The 18081-nt window shown below is 38.4% G+C and overlaps 1 long non-coding RNA gene across 1 annotated transcript; it reads left to right on the forward strand.

The window, feature by feature from the left end:
- Positions 1-8205: 8205 nt before the first annotated feature.
- LOC110674721 lies at positions 8206-8520 on the forward strand. Its single transcript, XR_002499126.1, has 2 exons — positions 8206-8352; positions 8437-8520. It is a non-coding gene; the product is annotated as an uncharacterized LOC110674721 (long non-coding RNA).
- The last annotated feature ends 9561 nt before the right edge of the window (positions 8521-18081 follow it).

An 18081-nucleotide genomic window follows, 5' to 3' on the forward strand; every position in this document is an offset into this window, starting at 1 on the left:
GCCGCGTGAGCGCAAGGCAAAAATCTCGCCGAAAATGAACATATCCAATTTTTGAACGGATCATTAAACTTTTGTAACCACCGTAGTCTTGTATGTTTGAAATAACAGCGATGCTGTCATAATGTAAAATCTCTAATACGCAGAGTCTATGAATGGAGAGTTACGCAAAGAGAACTGGCAACAAATTCCTCAATAGGTCGTATGAATAAACTGAGCAAAAGCTTTTACTTTACTCAAATCCATCTGACAAATCATTTTCTTGAGCATTTACTCAAGTCGGTGTGATATAAAACATTTGAGCATTTGAGCATTTACTTTCCGAACATCCGAATTCGTATGAATAAAGCTTGAGCTTGAGCTTGATTGGCCGCCCGTGGATGCACTCCAGTATCGCCAGATCAGCTGCACTTACACAAGGAACCAACCGAATGACTGCTTGGGACTAACAGGCATCCTCAGTGTATAAGTGCTGGTGATCTTCTATTTTTAGGCAACAATGGCACCTGCCACGTCAGAATGCAGACCAATGAGGGGAAGGGGGAGGAATTGATGATGCATTGAACTGACTCCCACGTAGACCGTATATTCCACTGCATCCACGTCAGTTCATGCGGGAGTGTATGGATTGGGGGAAAGGCATGGCAGAAAGGTTTGCTTTTGTGGTTAGCAGACTGCCTATATATCAGGCGTAAGAAAGGCGTGCGCGTGGAAGTAGGAAGCGTTAGGGAAACGGTTTCTTGTCCGTCTCTGGTTCTAGCGTTTGCTATGAACGAATAGTTTGAGTGTGATATATTTAGAATGGAATATAGAAGCAAGTGAGAGATATACAACTACAAAGTACGAGGAAAGGGACAGGCCTGGGATTGAACCCATGACCTTCTGCATATGAAGCAGAAGCGGTAGCCATCAGACCACCAACCCCGTCATATCCCCGTCCCTATCCGAATTCGTATGAATAAAGTGGCAAAAGCTGAGTAGATGCCCAGAAAATTCTGAGTCATGCTTATCATGCTCAGTTGAAAATTTGTGAAAAAAGAAGGATGTGTTTCCACGGATATTGATTGACCGCAATACCAATTTTACTAATACCTGCAAAAAGGTAAATTTTTTACACATTCCGCTTCTTGATTATCATTTTTATATGAAACACAACACTATGAAAATGAACCCTAATGCTCTTTTTAGATGAAAAAGATTTAGCAAAAAAACCAGGCATAACAGAATCAAATTTTTGGAGGATAACCTTAGGGTTCATTCATATATTTCATAACGCCAAAAATGGTCATTTTTGATACCCACCCACCCCCTCGTAACGCGTTTTGTATGGATATTTTTCAAATTTTGTATGAGCTGTAACATCTCAAGGACACCCACCCACCCCCTTCAGCGTTATGAAATTTGTGAATAGCCCCCTTAAAGAATTCAACAGAGATTTCTTTCGGAATTCTTAAATACATACTTCTTTCAGGTATTTATCAAACACTTTTCCAGATCCTTTTCAAAGAATTTCTCCAAAAACTCATCTGTCTTCCAATATGTTTCTTAATATTACAAGGAAAGGCCCAAACGCAATGATAGCGGAACGGCAACGGAATGCGGAACCGGTTCGCCAGCAAGAATCACACCATCTCGACTGAGCTGTCAATGGATGCAAGTGAGCCAACACTGAATCGACAAGCAAATTATAGTTCATGCTGGCGAACCGGTTCCGCTTTCCGTTGCCGTTCCGCTATCATTGCGTTTGGGCCTGAACTATTTATTTATGAGAGGTTCCTCCACCCACTATTCCAAAGATGGTAGGATTCTTCTATGAATTCAATTAATCACACATCCATAGGTTTCTCTGAAAATTGTCAAAGAATTTCTTCAAGCTGTTCTGTCATGAATTTCTACATAAATTACACTTGGAATTCTCGGTAATCAGATTTTTTTTTCTCTCTCAGCCAACTCTTCATAACTCTATATTGAAGGGACCATCTACTTAGGGAGGTGAGGTATCGAGTTAAAGAACACAAAACCAGTGCAAATGCGATCCAAGGGATCATCGAGATAGCCATGAAAACCAACTTTTACTATGGTTCTATAACTCGATATCGAGATACAAAATATCGGGTAAGGAGAGTTGACTGTACTGTATTTTAGAATATTTTTCATTATTCTTAACGATATTTCTTTACAGGTGATTTATTTTAGTTAATGTTTTAGGATTCTGATATAAATTTTACCACAGTTTTCGTCAAAGAGGAATTAATTAAGAGATTATTAATCAGGAATTTATCCAAAAATTTGCCTTCCTCTCACCTGCAACTAAAATAAGCTAAGCTATTTTTTCAGAAGTCCCTCTTGTGTTTTGTCTGGATACTCTGAACCTGAGACGAGAGTCGCGAAGACGGTCTTCTTTTTCTGTGATTGCTGGGTTGTTTTCTTATACCACTTTGTGTTTATATCAATTATGCGCATGCTGTTCAAATCCTCACATGAACTTCTCAGCAAAAAATCATTGAGTTTGCATCACATCGAATCATAGATAGCCGTTTGAGTGAAATTTCATGCCAGCAAACGTAGCAGACATTAGAAATAATTAATCTTCTGCTTAGATTTATCAGCAACTTTGGAAAAAAACTGCTCTACCGACTGAGGTTTTTAATAACAATTTACTTTGAACACAATACTTTTCACTTTTTCAGCCATAAAAACGGTGGGCTGCATTTGAAGTTTCGTGAGAGGGGAAACTGGGCTGCATATGACGTTGATATTTTTCCTCTTCCCGAGTCTCTCTCAGCTCTGAACAATTCCTCCAATAAAATTTCAATGATGTTTCTCCAAAAAATCTCACATGATTTCAAAGGATTCTCGCAAAAATGCCCAATTTTTTTGGATTTGTGCATCCTACGGGTTTTTGGATTTTCTAAGAAATCAAATTTGTCGACATATCGATTTTTTTTTAGAAGACTTTCAAGGAGAAAGTTGCAGAATAAACACTTGAGGTAATTACTAGAAAAAAATATGAGCTATCTTCTTTGGTATTTATTAAAGACTTGAAAGAATTTCTGAAAAATTTTTTTAGAATATTCTTAGCAAAACTGTACAAATCCGTAAGAAGCTCTTGAAAAACATAAATTAACGCGCCATACAATTTATTTTTAATCCCCATGCAAAAAAAAATACAATGTTTGGGAACTCTGAAAATTATCTTACATATTGCAATTTTAGGGAAAACTTTCCGTTTTTACGGTGCAACGAAAAGCTACCGCAGCTGTCATATCACTGATTTGCACTGGTGAATCATCAGTAGGCTTCAATGATACCTTGGATACCGTCTTGATGATCGTTGTTTGTTGTTATTTTTCATAGCGTTTTCTCTTTCAAGCATACTATGATTGAATCGTTTGCTTCAATGATGGAATGATTTCAAAGCCTGCGGTAGAACTTTGACAGCTGCGGTAGAACTCTGCGGCTACCGCAAACCGGAAAATTTTCTTAACAACCGTAATAACTGTGTAGAGTGCGTTGGTTAATGAGCAACATGTCATTAGTGTGTTTAGAGTCTTGTCCCTCAACGTGGTAACGCACAGTAACAACACGCGTCAACCGATCGGGCAACACTTGTGTCACAGTGCCGTCTAGTATATGGTTGGCCATGACTCTTCCTCTTTCTTCTGTTAACCGTCGGACGCGTAGGACGTGTTGCGGGCCGCTACTGGATTCTCACCCGCAAGCGGATATCGAACCTCGCACAATGGCGTTCCTGCCAGGTTTATTGCCAATTTTGGCATTAAACATTCAATCTCAGGGTGAGAAATACCTACAGTAGTGAACAAAAGGTAAGAAAATCAGAATCTTTTGCTTTTGATTCCAAATTGCGGGAGTTAATTGCAGACTGTGGCTCGAAGTGCAAAACAAAAAAAGTAAGGGAAAGCACTCAATATTGTTGAGTTCCCGAAGGTGAAACGGTGCAGCAGGACATGTGGTGGAAAAAAACTAAACGGTTAGTTTTGGTTTTGGCTGGATAGATATGCCAAAGGCGCAGAGCGCCGGAGTTCTTGCTTGGCTTGGCTTGTATTGCCAAGGGCGCTCCAGAGGAGCGCCGGAGTGTTTCGCTTTGTGATAGCGATTGGTTTCGGCTGGAAATGCCGAAGGCGCTCTGGAAGAGCGCCGGATTGTTCGCTTGGTTTTGGCTCGTATTGCCAAAGGCGCTCTAGAAGAGCGCCGGAGTATTCCAATTCGTGACTACGATCGATGTTGGCTAGTGATGCCACAGGCGCTCTGGAAGAGCGCCGGAGTTGTTTGATTTGCGAAAGCAATTGGTTTTGGCTAGTGATGCCAAAGGCGCTCTGGAAGAGCGCCGGATTGTTTGCTTTGTTTTGGCTCGTATTGCCAAAGGCGCGCAAGAAAAGCGCGGGAGTAGCGCGGCTAGATATGTCAAAGGCGCTTTGGAGGAGTTTCGGACTTTTTGTCTTGATTAAGCTGGTAATGACAAAGACGCTGGACGAGTAGTTCGGGTTTTGGCTTGTTTTGCAAAAGGCGCTCTAGAAGAGCGTAGGAATTTCATGATTGTTTTCAGTTTGGCTCGCGATATCAAAGCTTTGAAAGAGCGGAGGAGAGTTGCTTTTTGTATGATAAGTGTGAAAATCTCGGATCGTGGTAATGTCAAATTATAGTGCTCTGCACTGCTTTGATTTTGTATAGAGTTTTGACTTTTACTGGGATTCATGTTTACTAATTTTATGAAGAAGTAAAAGAGAAAGACCTGATTTTATATGCAGAGCCTCATTAGAGGAACAGCGAAAAAAAAAACAAAGATTAGACGAGAAATGTATTATATTATTGTTGTCTATTGTATGTATCAACTGACGTTGAGGTTTTAATCGAAAATATATACGTCATTGTCAGTACAAAGTCTCGCAATGTTAACAGATTTTGCTTTCTTCACGGTCGTCAGACGAGCAACAAAGGAAGAAATATAGAACAAAATTGAGAAAACAGCTTGCGAATTTTGATGGCCCATAATTAAACCCTTTTTTTATCGCATTCATGTGATACAAACAATTGTATTAGCTATGAGTACAGTTAAATGTGTAATCTAAAATCACGCACAAATAAAATACGCGAGAAAAGTTATTTCCAATGTGGAATTCAGATGAAAACGTCATATTACCGATAAAACCCTTGTGTGTTGTAACATCCGAATCTTCCACCCATTGAACTGTGAACACTAATTCTACGCCGTAATATTATTCCATAGGATTTGCTTGTTGGTTGTTCCTCCTAGGCTTGTTTACCAACATTCCAATGAGTGGTGTAACGTTTGGTATAGGATCATTTTTTGACGGTTATAAATGACGGGTCGATTTTCCGCGTCGGATGAGTAGTTTATTGATCAATTTCCATTTTAGTAGCAAAAACAGGTTTAGGTAGCCTGGACATTATCGTCCAAATTCTCCCATTTTTTTTCCCCGACACTTTGTCTCTTTATATAAAGAAGCGGTGTGAGTAGCGATTTGGTTTTGAAAGTTGAAAATCTCACGTCGTTATGTAAATTTGATCATAAAACTTGTTTTTTTAAATTCAAACCTGAGGAGTAGGATGAGTAGAATTTTGCTAGCAGAACACTAGGAATAAATAATCTTCGTTTGTTCATTTTTCAAATGAAAGTCTGCTCAAATACACTAAGAGTAATCCGCAGCTATTTCCCACTGATGCCGCCACACATATTCCTTACCCAGATGGCGGATTTTGAATGTGATCTTGTATGGAGAATATTTATTTGTGCACTGTGGTTTTAACGAACGATGTTTATACTATAGTTATACTCAACCGCTTACTACCCAAACAGTTGAATAAATAATAATGAAAGCTCGAATATCGTTTTAAAGGGAGAATCACCATGAACATTTCTGTAACTTTTTCAAACCATTTTTTTCCTTCATTTGGAATCGAAGCAATGCTTATGAAAAATCTATGATAACACTACACTTACTATCTAAAATGCTGTGAAATGATTTTCATTTAGATTTTTTTACATTTGCACCAAAATAGTTTGTAGTTTTCGATGATGACTGACCGAATGATTAATTATGATAAAAACTATGGGAGATGTTCCAAATATTGTTCTCGTTTATGTTAGTGATCCTTTAAAAGAGAGATACGCGGAAGCTGACATTTCTGTCAAAGTGTGAGCCAATCGAGCAGCGTGAGCCAAACGAACATGTTTGTCAATGCGATATTCAGTTAGTAATTTTTTTCTGCTGTTAATTAGTTTGGAAATGTAGCTCAAAGATCTATAACGAAATATAATACATTTTTAGCAATGAGAAAGTCATGTCCGAGTTATAATATTATTCTCAACGCCGAGCAAACTCAGCACTGCTGGTCTGTTGCCAAATCATTCCATTTTATTTCCGCAAATCTATCATATAAAGGCTAGTGATCCTTTATGTTTATCCTTTATGTTTATTCCTTCACATCCTTTATCCTTTATGTGAAAACATTGATGGGAAAGTTTCTTATTTAGAAGAGAGGAGAGGAAGGATGTGTAGAGTGCGTTGGTTAATGAGCAACATGTCATTAGTGTGTTTAGAGTCTTGTCCCTCAACGTGGTAACGCACAGTAACAACACGCGTCAACCGATCGGGCAACACTTGTGTCACAGTGCCGTCTAGTATATGGTTGGCCATGACTCTTCCTCTTTCTTCTGTTAACCGTCGGACGCGTAGGACGTGTTGCGGGCCGCTACTGGATTCTCACCCGCAAGCGGATATCGAACCTCGCACAATAACTAATGGACATTCCAAAAGCTCTAGAAGATGATTCTTTCATGCTTCCTAGAATTCATTCACAAATTTCATAACAAAAATTGCAATTTTTACAATCAACCAACCCCACCCCCTAGTAGCATGTTTATATAAATATTCTAAATAAAAAGTATGAGCTGTAACATCGTTACCCCAACCACCCCCTCCAGCGTCATGAAATTTGTGAATGAACCCTTATGGTATCTTAAGCGAAAGTTTAGTTTTCTGCGTGAATAGGGTCCTAAAGCCCTGTCCCAATTTTAGTGCCGAACGCTCAAGTTCAAGTTTGATCTCAAGTGTCAAGGTTCATTTATGGATCCAATTTTTAAATTAAAGTTTTAATATGATATATCCGTTAATTGAGCGGGAAAAATGCTAAAGTAGTTGCAGTAACATGTTCTTTCGTGTTATTAAAAGAAAACAAGATTTTATTAAACTTTTTAGGACCCTATTCTGGAATAATTCCTTAAGAATCCTCAAGGGGGCAGTATCCGTCATTGATTTGTGGATTTTCAAAAGCAGTTTTTCGTTCATAACTAAAAGAGTTTACATGAAAATGTGTTCACTAGATTCTATTCTCCAATTCAAACACAGTGAACACATTTTCTTCGGAAAGTTTTCAAATTTAAACAGAAAATCTGCTGTTGAAGTTTTGATGATGGCGATGACGGGTTCTTGAACTTTAAGGAGTGTTGAGAAAATTTTTAAATAAATATTGTAATTTTCACGATTGATTAGACTTTCATTACGAAATTGAGAAGCTGCCCTCGGGAATACATTAACGATACTACCAAATGTAAGTAAAAAACTAAGGTCTAACCAACAAAAATAATGTTTTCGGGATGCGTTTGAAGTTGCAAAAAAAAATTTTGGGATTGAAGACGAACTTAGGCAACAAATCTTCCATAACCAGATCTTTTGCTCTTTCCACGGGAATGCCTGCAATGGGACTACATTGACCAGCCCCCAAGTAACCAAGTGATGCGGGACACAATCTGAAGAGCGACATTTCCGGATTCGCTCCCAGCTGACGAAATTTACCCTGTATTCTTTTCCTTCGAAAAAGAGGAGCTCAGTCAATGTTTTTTTTTTTCATTTTTCAAATAGCTTCCAATAAATATCTACATATAATTGAGCCTAACGTATAGAGTTTGTTGTTTTAATATATAATTAAAATTGTTTTAAAAGTATGAAATAATGAACAAACAAAAGAGGGTGCATTTTACCCTCTTTGCTGAACAATTTATTTTGAATAATGGGTAAAATTTACTCGTTGATTTGACGTACAAGCCCTTTATTCTGAATGAGTACACTGTAAACTTGGCATTACCCTTTAATGAGGGAAAAATACCCACTTTTCTCTGATATATGAAAATGTCAAAATAAAGGGTACTTTCAAATTTTTAATAAAGGGTACTTTTCTCCCATTTTGACGTTCAAAGCATTTACCCATTAAAGGGTGAAAATTTTCTTGGAGTTTCTCACTAATCATTTAGACTCAGCAATGAGAACTGTTTGTGTGGAACTAACATAATTGGAAACGGGTTTGGTAGTAAAGGTAAGTAAATGCAACTTGATCAGGAATTTGTTTATTCTATCACTACTTCTTCATCGAAAATAAAATCAATTATATGATTTACAGAATGCGCTGCACAAAATGAATAAGAACCGAGGACCCCAGGTTGGAAAGAATACAAATCATCTGCTACCAAATGTGCTGCTGCTATGATTATTACAATACTAAACAATGAATAAAGCTATCTAATTAATTAAATATATGATTTTTCATTCAGTTTCATCCATGGAATTCCTTTTTTTTTAATATAAATATAAAAAGAAAACAGAGTGAACATTCCTTGCTGTGCGCTTGAACAAGCCAGTTCAGTTTTTGGCAGTCGGTAGTTTTTTGGTTTTTTCTTCCACCGCCCGTGTGGTTTTTACCAGTGCAGTATTGTACCGTAGTGCTTTAAACCGCGCATCGTGAAGGAAGCGAACCAGATTGGCAAGGGTCAACTGGTATCGTGCCACGAGAAGATATTGTCACCATCATCCCCCGGTGATTGGATCCCCCGTTTGCATCAACAGCGAAAACGACGACACGTTTTTTCTGCCTACCTACGGTGTAGAAGACCAGCTGCGGTCATCGAACGGGAACGGATAAGTATCAATTGTATACCTACTCCACATCCTTTTGAATTGCTTTCGCATCTCCGAACAAACAAGGTTGAGTTCAAGGTTGTTTTTCGGTTCACTTCTGTCTCTCTCCCGGTGCCAGTTTTACCCGAATAGGGGAGGCTTGTACAAAACAGCCCTAATCGGTTAAGTTTTTTTTTTTTTCTCGATATATTTTTTTTTTTTTGGTATTATTTTTTTTTCTTTTTTTGCCCGTATAGGGGAGGTGTGTACAAAATAGTCCACTGATAAGTTAACTTTAAGCATTTTTTTGTTTTTTTTTGTACTTTATTATTATTATTATTTTTATTTTTTTTAACTTTATTGCTTTTTTTTATAATTATTTGGTTGCGGTTGATTTTTATCCCGCATGGACGAATCGGATGGAGGCGATACGCCTCCTAAAGATCTCGTTGCTCGAACGCGGTTTTATCAACCGTCTTCGGCTGGGCCTTGGGTTGTCTATTTCCGGCGCAAAAATAAGATTTTGAATGTGCTCTCGATTTCTAGAGAGCTGACGCGTAAATATCCTGGGACCGTTATTCACCAAGTGAAGCAATCCAAGCTGCGTGTAACTGCACCTAGTTACAAAGCAGCGAATGAGATTGCTCAGCATGAGGCTTTTACTGTGGAGTATTTTATCTACATACCTGCCAGAGAGGTCGAGGTGGAAGGGAAAATTATCGACGCGAGTCTGACATGCGAAGACATTAAGACTGGCAAAGGTGTTTTTGAGAACCGGTCCATTCCTGATGTGGCTATACTGGATTGTAAACAATTACAATCAGTTTCCATGGAAGGAAATAAAAAAGTGTTTTCGCCGTCAGCCTCGTTTCGTGTAACTTTTCCTGGTTCCGTTCTCCCGAAATTTGTTTGCATTGATAGTGTTTTTTACCCAGTGCGCCTTTACGTGCCGAAGGTATTCAATTGTACCAACTGCAAACAGCTTGGTCATAGTGCTAGCTTTTGCGACAACAAGCCCCGTTGTGGCAAATGCAACCAAGCTCACTTGGAAGATGATTGCACACAGGAAGCTGAAAAATGCAGCTACTGTCGTGAGGATCTTCATGATTTGCAGAAGTGCCCGGCATACAAAAGGCGCATTCGAAATGAGAGTCGCTCCATTGTGAAGCGCTCCAAGAAGACGTATGCGGAAATGGTGAAAGCTTTAAATCCGCCTGCAAAAGAGTCTTCATCAGCCATCCCAGTAGGTAACTCTTTTCAAGAGTTGTCTTCCGACGAAGCGAACGACGACGAAACCGATGGGGGAGATTCTTCGGAGGTACACGCACCCGGAAAACGAAAGTCTCCATCTTCTCCGGGACTGCGCCGTAAGGTAATGAAATCTTCCCTCAAAAGTTTGCCGAATTCTAAAGGAGGTGGGGCAAATTTGAAATTGCCGAAGAAACAGGTCTTTGATGCTTCCGTTCCGTGTTGCAGCAAAGATCTGCCGCCCCCGCCTCCGCCGATTAAATATACTTCGAAAAGAAGCTCTAGACAAGATAGCAAGAAAAAAGCTACTGAAGTTCCTCGCTCTTCCTCGAAAACCCCCCGGGCCAAGCGAGGACTGATAACTTTTACGGCCCTTGTGGTATCGAATCATTCAACACTCTCCCACCGTTGGATGAGTATCGATTCCTAACAGAATTGATTTATAAAAGTGCATTAGAATCCCAAAAGCAACGAGTTCCAAGTGCATCCTTCAAAAGACGACCAGCCACACCTGGTTGGGATGATGAATGCACTCAGTTGTATCGAGAAAAATCTAATGCCTTTAAAGCTTTTCGTAGATATGGTACCTCAGAACTTTATTTAGAGTACTCGAAGCTCGAAAAAAGACTGAAGAATCTTATTAAAGCGAAGAAGCGTAGCTATTGGCGACGTTTCATCGATGGCCTCTCACGAGAAACTTCAATGACGACGCTTTGGAGAGTGGCTCGCAACATGCGAAACCGCTCATCCTCAAATGAGAGTGACGAATACTCCAATCGTTGGATATTCAACTTCGCAAAAAAGGTCTGTCCAGACTCAGTTCCAGCTCATCCGCCTTTTTGGGAAACTCCAAGAGACGATGCTTTGGATAGACCATTCACTATGCTGGAATTTTCTATGGCTCTTCTTTCATCAAAAAACCCCTCTCCGGGAAGCGATATGATTAAGTTCAATCTTCTTAAAAATCTCCCTGATATCGCTAAAAGACGGTTGCTTGACCTGTTCAACTCATTCATGGAACACAACATTGTTCCACCTGAATGGAGACAGGTCAAAGTAATAGCTATTCAAAAGCCTGGGAAACCAGCGTCTGATCATAATTCGTACCGCCCGATCGCTATGTTATCATGTTTAAGGAAATTGTTAGAAAAAATGATCCTATCCCGACTCGATCACTGGGTCGAATCAAACAACATGCTTTCCAGTACACAATTTGGCTTTCGCAAGGGCAAAGGAACAAACGATTGTCTAGCGTTGCTTTCATCAGATATTCAACTAGCCTTTGCGGACAAGGAGCAATTGGCTTCGGTTTTCTTGGACATTAAGGGCGCTTTTGATTCAGTTTCCATAGAAATATTGTCAGGAAGCCTGCACAATAGTGGACTACCTGGAATGTTGAATAATTTCTTGTACAATTTGTTGTCAGAAAAACACATGAGCTTCACTCTCGGTCAACTGACAACTTCCAGAATTAGCTATATGGGTCTTCCCCAAGGCTCATGTCTAAGTCCCTTGCTTTATAATTTTTATGTTAAAGATATTAACAACTGTTTGGAAGAACCATGCACGCTTAGACAACTTGCAGATGATGCTGTGGTCTCTATGAAGGGTCCACGAGCGGAAATCCTGCAAAGACCATTGCAAAATTCCCTTGATAATCTATCCACTTGGGCTAGAAACTTAGGGATCGAGTTTGCTCCGCAAAAAACTCAACTGGTTGTATTTTCTAGGAAGCGGAATCCTGCCCAACTGAAGCTTAAGCTTTTGGGAACAGACATCGACCAGTCTTTGACTTCAAAATACCTTGGGGTCTGGTTTGATTCAAAAGGCACTTGGCGAACCCATATTAGGCATTTAACGGAAAAATGCCAACAAAGGATCAATTTTCTACGAACAATTACCGGAACATGGTGGGGTGCTCACCCGGAAGACCTCATAAAACTCTATAAAACAACAATTCTCTCTGTTCTAGAGTATGGCTCTTTCTGTTTTCTCTCAGCAGCAAACTGCCACCTGATTAAATTGGAACGAATTCAATATCGTTGTTTGCGTATCGCCTTAGGGTGTATGCACTCAACACATAATGCGAGCCTAGAGGTTCTGGCAGGGGTTTTACCGCTACAGAACCGATTCTGGGAGCTCTCGCTAAGAATACTGATTAAGTGTGGAGTGAGCAACACACTCGTTATCGAAAATTTCGAAGAATTGCTCAAACTGAATGCTCAGTCAAAATTCATGAGAGTTTATCTCTACTACATGTCATCTGACATTAGCCTTCCATGTTACAACCCCCCACGTGTACGCTTCACCAATGACAGTTCCTCTGTTGAATATGATCTGTCCATGAAACAAGCTATTCATGGAATTCCAGATCAACTTCGATGTATTACTATCCCACGTATTTTTAACGCAAAGTACCAGAATGTCGATTCCTACAGGAGATATTTCACTGACGGGTCCCGTATAAATGGATCCACTGGCTTCGGTGTCTTCAATGAAAACTCTTCCGCCTTCCGAAAACTTCAGGAACCTTGCACGGTTTATGTTGCTGAGCTGGCAGCAATCAACTTCGCTTTGGGGATGATCTCAAACATGCCCGCAGACCACTTCTTCATCTTCTCGGATAGTCTCAGTTCTATTGAGGCACTCCGATCGATGAAACCTGTAAAGCATGCATCTTACTTTCTTACAAAAATAAGAGAGCAGATGTGTGCACTGGTCGAAAGATCATATAAGATTACCTTTGTATGGGTCCCCTCACATTGCTTAATTTATGGCAATGAGAAGGCGGACTCTCTCGCAAAGGTGGGCGCTGAGGAAGGTGAGATTTATGATAGACGAATTTCACACGATGAATTTTTTCATTTAGTACGTCAAAATTCTCTTCACGGTTGGCAAAGCGATTGGCTAAATGACCAACTGGGACGGTGGTTACATTCCATAATTCCTAGAGTTTCCTTGCGAGCCTGGTGGAAAGGTTTGGACATAAGTCGAGATTTCATTCGCGTGATGTCAAGACTTTTGGCCAACCATTACTCGCTAGATGCACATCTACACAGGATTAACTTCGCGCTGAGCAATATTTGTAGTAGGTGTGGTTCCGGTTATGATGACATCGATCACGTAGTTTGGCAATGCCCGGATATGGACGCCTCCAGAGCGCAACTTTTGGATACCCTTGCGGCCCGAGGTAGACAACCCTATGTTCCAGTTAGAGATGTGTTGGGCACCCGCGATTTCACTTATATGGTCGCAATTTACGATTTCCTTCGCTTGTCTTGTATAAAAGTTTAATTCTCTTGTGTTCTCTTCTCCAGTTTTTTTTTTCTCTGTGTTGTCCCTTTTGTGTTGGATTGAGGATCCTGGCCATCCGGCAGACGAATACCGGCAAGAAATTGGTACCAATGCCATGACACGATAATAGAGCTACCACGCTATACCTCCCGGATGAGCTGCAGAGAACCCTAAACCCAATCCTTACCATGTCCTTCCCTTTCAAAATTGTGACCATTAACCTCGAGTTGCCACGAGTACCCTGGCTCCATCCCATACTAACTTTGGTAATGAAAAAGTAAATAAATTGTAAATAGTACAAAAATGAACTTCGGCTCCGTAAAGCGTTACACGCATTTGAGTCCCAAATAAACGAACTAGTAAAAAAAAACAGAGTGAATTTTACCCATTTCGCCAAAATTTTCATTTGGAATAAAGGGTAAAATTTACTCGTTGTTTTGACGTACAAGGTGTTTACTCTTTAATGAGTAAAGGCCCTTTACTCTTTTTATGAGTTAAACTAGTTTCTCTCATAAAGGGTACTTTTTTACCCTTTAAAGGGTACTTTGGTCTTACAGTGTACACACGGTTGTTTGCGATTACCCTTTAATGGGTGAAAAAATACCCATTTCCGCTAAAAGTGCCTCTACCCATTTAATGGGTAAACCCTGTTTACTCATTAACGGGTAAAGGCAGTTTATGTCAAAGATGGGTATTTTTTTACCCGCTTTGTAAATCGTGCTCGCGACGTAAAAAGGGTAAAAATTTACCCTTTTTGTGAATGGTAGATATGGACATTTATAATTTCATCAATTATTACGATTCTTGAAAGAAATTAGCGGAAAATGCAGTTTTATTTGTAAAAATTATTGTTATATAAACTTTATTAATAAATACATACACACATAGTGTTATGACACTAATCAATTATGTATTTCCAAGGATGCTGGTCCTCCAAGATGCGTGCGGCAGGAGCAACGGAACCATCTGAAAATTATTAGTGTTGATTATAACCAGTTTTTCTAAATAACGATTAGTATTTGAGGTCACATCTTACCATTTCTTTAAATGTTTCCATCGGGAAATATGTTGCATGCAAAGAGTAGTATCAATACGAGTTGAATTATTAAAAAACTCCGAAACTGCGCACAGCTGCAGGTGATGTCAGCCAACTATTTTTTCACCCATAAACGGGTTTAAAATCACCCGTTTTTCAACAGCCATTGCTTCTCGAAAATGGGTATTTATTTACCCGTTTTACATATATGAATTTACCCGTTTTCTGACAGATCCGGTTGCTATTCGACAAAGAGTATTTTTTCACCCATTAAAGGGTATTCGCAAACAACCGTGCAGGCCCTTTACTCTTTTTATGAGGTAAACTAGTTTCTCTCAAAGTGGGTACTTTTTTACCCTTTAAAGGGTACTTTGAGCTTACTGTGTGTGGCGAATTTTTATCAGGCTTTTCTAAGTACCGTGTACCCCCGCTAATTTGAACGGTACCTCATGCAAACCATCGGAGTTCAATTTTGATTTGAACATCTAGTCACCCTAGAACTGTGTTTCTGATTACCTCTTTCACTGTTTTGTTTTGATTCTGCGTTCCGTTCCATAGCGTTCCATTTCATCACATAACATAAGTGGAACTCGAGCTCAAAAAGTGGCACCCACTTTAATATTTGCATGCTGGTATAAGGACATCGGAATGTCAAAAGTGTTATACCACCAATACATCAATCGACATTGCGCATTGGGCCAGACCGCAAAATTAGGTGAAAAAAAATTGATTATGAAGATGATTTTTTAGAACAAAACTGTCTTCGGCAAAAATGTTACATATGATGAGGACTACATTTTGACATTCAGTGACATAAGGGTGGTCCAACAAAACACGGAAATATTTTTTCCAACTTTTATGCTTTTCAAGCTAGTGCTTTGAACTGTTCTATAAAGTTGTTTTCTGTTAAATTTTGAACAACTTTTCCCAAGACGCCAAGCTTATAAGTCAACTATGGCCCCTTTGAAAAATTGATATTTTCCCCTAAAATTTTTTACTTCAAATTCTATCAAAATTACGTCTTCTACAAAGTTTTAGAACTAGTTGAAACGCGCATTTTTGTGAAAGAGTTAAGTGATTCTATTTATTTGTTTATGAAATATGATCAGTTTTATTTAAAAAAATCATATTTTTTAAACGTCAATATCGACAACAACGGGGATCCAATTTGCTTAGGATCTGAATGGTATAACATAGAGGTTCAAATGGTATATTGTATTACTGGAGAATATTGGGGGATTTGCCGTATAATTTTGATGAGAAAATGAACATATAATTCGATAAACGCATTGTACGCCGACCAAGTGTACATCACTCGCCCACGCAAGAGCAAGCGACACGATCAATAGATCAAACACTTTTAACAATCTGCGACGCTTTTTCATTTCACTACTCGACCGACGCGCGATATGCTTGATCCTGCCTTCATCGCCCGCCCCCGCAGGGACAAGCGTCAAGATCGAAGGATCAAATAGACACTTTTGACCTTTTTTTAAGCGCGACATGTTTGATCCTGTCCCCATCGCCGCCCCCGCAGGGACAAGCGCCAAGGACGAAGGATCAAACAGAATTGAATTTTGATGAGAAAACGAACATATTTTACAGAAAGTTCATGATTTTAGCTGAAATATTGTTGAGTGCTGACAAAAACAAAGTCAGAACCATCTGAAATCATCTCAATCGAATATATATGTTTATATTTTTCTTTTATAAATACAAACCTTTTGTAATAGAGATCGAATGCACCTTTGTACTTACGACAATTGTTTTAATGAATCAGTAATAATATGTATGAATTGTATTAAATGGAATAAGCGAAATAATCAGAGTACATATCTATGATATAACGACATACTATGAAATGGCATTTACAAACGTTTACACATGTTGTTTAATGAAACTGAACGTTTGTTCTTTGTAATGTAAACTGATTTAAGCTCAAGCACATGCTTATTAATTGCAAAGTAATTTTTTATACAAAACCAAAAAGCATTGCAATTTCACAGTCTAATTTTTTTTTATTAAATTTGATCACTTTCAACCATACACAGCCTATTCATTGGAAATGCACAACGAATTAAAACGTTTTCATTGGTGATTAAAAAAGAGAGATTATATTCCGAACACGCGGATTTTGTATGGCGTGGTGGTTGAAATATTTCACTGATATATGTCATCCAATTCCCAGGAAGTGGAAGTTAATTGCAACTCAAATTTATTGTGTTTGAACCTATTTTATACCCTGGGAGTAGTAATTACTTTCTAGCTCGATCTCAGATAAACCAGCTCAGATTAATTTGTATGCTAAATTATTTATATGAATAGGATTTATTAGTGCTGTTCGGAATATGCGACTGAATAATCACAGTGATTGACAATGGAAACAAAATATTTTTCAATACTTTTAAGAAAAACTTACAATAAAAGGTGATATATTAATATTTTTAATCGCCAATTCAGACTGATTTTTGTCTATTAGTTGCATTTCAAGTCAGCCTAAGCCGCAAGTGTTCGAAATAGGAATCTAAACATTATATAAATAAGTATAGTATGCTAAAAATAATCAGTTTGAAAGTTTTCAACCAAATCATGTTTAATACTTTACAGTAATGTTCAACACGCAGAGAATTGACAGCTATTCAAAATAATAAATATTTTTGTTGTTTCAAAAAGTGTTTTCGATTTGTTGTAATAACAAAAAAATGTTGAAACAACAATGAATTTTATCAGAACAATCCAGCTTTTTACGCTAGCTATATAACAACGGGGGGTGATTTGACTTTGACATTTCTTGGCTATCAATTTTATAGTTTAGTCTTAGTAGGCGATAATTGAAGATTGCTGATTGAAATGTCGATAGTTTTCACTGGATTTGTTTTGCTGCTGCTGCTGCTCATAAACGAATGAATATAATCACTTAATTATTTCACCAAAATACGCGTTTCAACTAGTTCTAAATCTTTGTAGAGAACGTAATTTTGATAGAATTCAAAATAAAAAAGATATGGGCAAAATATCAATTTTTCATGGACTACCCTACCCTGCATCATTGAAAACTCTATAGGAAGCTTTCAGTAGGGAGGCTACAGTAGACTTACAAAATTAGCGTCTTGGGTAAAGTTGTTCAAAATTAAACAAAGATCAACTTTATAGAAGCGTTAAATTGCAAAATATTAAAGTTGCAAAAATATTTCCGTATTTTGTTGGACCACCCTAATGTCACTTAATGTCAAAATGTAGTCCTCATCATATGTAACATTTTTGCCTAAGTGTTCTAAAAAATCATCTTCATAATCAAAATATTTTTTTTTATCTAATTTTGCGGTCTGGCCCTATGTGGCATTGTATTGAAATGAACCAAAGATAACATATATCCAGAGTGGCAACGAAGGGAATGAAAATAACTATTTATGGTACAACTTTATAATGAGATTTACACCACTCGTATTCGAGATAATTGAGTCAATGTTTTAGATATCTATGTTGTTATGCTAGAATTATATTTTTTAGGTGAATGAATGGAAGGATTTTCGAAAGCAAAAGCTTTTTCACGTTATGAAACAGGAAGTTTTT

The sequence above is a fragment of the Aedes aegypti genome, chromosome 1, assembly GCF_002204515.2.
Source record: "Aedes aegypti strain LVP_AGWG chromosome 1, AaegL5.0 Primary Assembly, whole genome shotgun sequence".
Taxonomy (NCBI): Eukaryota; Metazoa; Arthropoda; class Insecta; order Diptera; family Culicidae; genus Aedes; species Aedes aegypti.